The 1182-nt window shown below is 42.1% G+C and overlaps 1 long non-coding RNA gene across 1 annotated transcript; it reads right to left on the bottom strand.

Moving 5' to 3' along the window:
- Positions 1-11: 11 nt before the first annotated feature.
- LOC109509466 (uncharacterized) lies at positions 12-1176 on the bottom strand. The gene is made up of 3 exons (XR_002166949.1): positions 1026-1176; positions 692-916; positions 12-606 (listed from the first exon to the last, which is right to left on the bottom strand). It is a non-coding gene; the product is annotated as an uncharacterized LOC109509466 (long non-coding RNA).
- Between the last annotated feature and the right edge of the window lie 6 nt (positions 1177-1182).

Below are 1182 nucleotides of genomic sequence, written 5' to 3'. Positions count from 1 at the left end.
ATGTGTAAGAAATAACGTTGAGATTTTGCAATAATGATGTTGCCCTGTTTCCACTCGCTTGAATTACAATTAAACAAACGATTGTTGTTGAGTTGACTGATTTCCAAACATTCATTCAAAACAAACATTCATTTGTTGTGAGACGATTAAACAATTTTGTGGTTTCACTGTAATAACGGCGCTCCGAGAGAAGACGTAATTCCAAAGTGGCCCGCGACAAAAATCAGTTTGACACGCCCTGGAGTCGCCAAATCGTTTAACTGTTGCAGTAGCATAAAACAGACTACAGGTTTTACCCAGAAACATTTGGTTAAACACTAATTTGCTTTTCACTTTAAAGCTTTTCAAACAGTTTGAAGTTTGTTTTTAACATTTACTGTATGTACAATATTTGGATGGACGAAGAAAAAAGGTCATTTTCAATTTAACGGACAATCGGCTTAAATGGATGAACATGTTCGGCTGTATAAAGACTTGTAAATACAGTGCAACTAACCTGCTGCAAAAGAGCCTGACAGATTCTATTCGGAATTCGAACCAAACACTCCAAAAGGAAATTTGCCACTGTAGTGTAACATGACATGTCCTCTTCAGCTCGAGACAGATCTAGACCCAAAAGCAAATTTTAGTTAGATAACAAGGCTGTGTTTTCAAAAACAATGCAAGGGAGGCTTAAATATTTCTCTGCTACCTTCTTCAGCCACAGCCGCCGCCAGGGAACTCTGCATATGATTCGCCAGGAGGGCCGTGGGAGCATTTGTGATCCCATCGGCTACAACAATGGACACGAGGTGACCAGCTGTCCCCACGGGGTCAAGGGTCAAGGCGGCGTTGGAGAAATACGTGTCTCCTGTGTCGGAAGTGATTCTGAGCAACAAACTTGGCGCCACCTCCAACGCTGCCAAGCCTGTATTTGCTGTCATTGGTCAAAACGGAAGATGTCAATAAGGCCATTGCATCCGAGAATTGTTTCCAGAAATTTTCTATTCCTACCAATTTCCCACCTTGTCTGTACAAACACCTACCTGCATGTCTTTCAATAAAATCTTTGAGGGAGCCATGGAAAGGTTTGAATATAAGCTCCCATTGACTCCATTCACTTAAATCCTCTAACAGAGGACAAGAATGCAAACTAGCCAATGCCTGGAGCTTTGAAACCTCCCCAAGCCGCCCCACTGCTTC

Source organism: Hippocampus comes, unplaced genomic scaffold (assembly GCF_001891065.2).
Source record: "Hippocampus comes isolate QL1 unplaced genomic scaffold, H_comes_QL1_v1.1 C16909260, whole genome shotgun sequence".
Taxonomy (NCBI): domain Eukaryota; kingdom Metazoa; phylum Chordata; class Actinopteri; order Syngnathiformes; family Syngnathidae; genus Hippocampus; species Hippocampus comes.
This window is presented reverse-complemented; position numbering and strand designations above follow the sequence as displayed.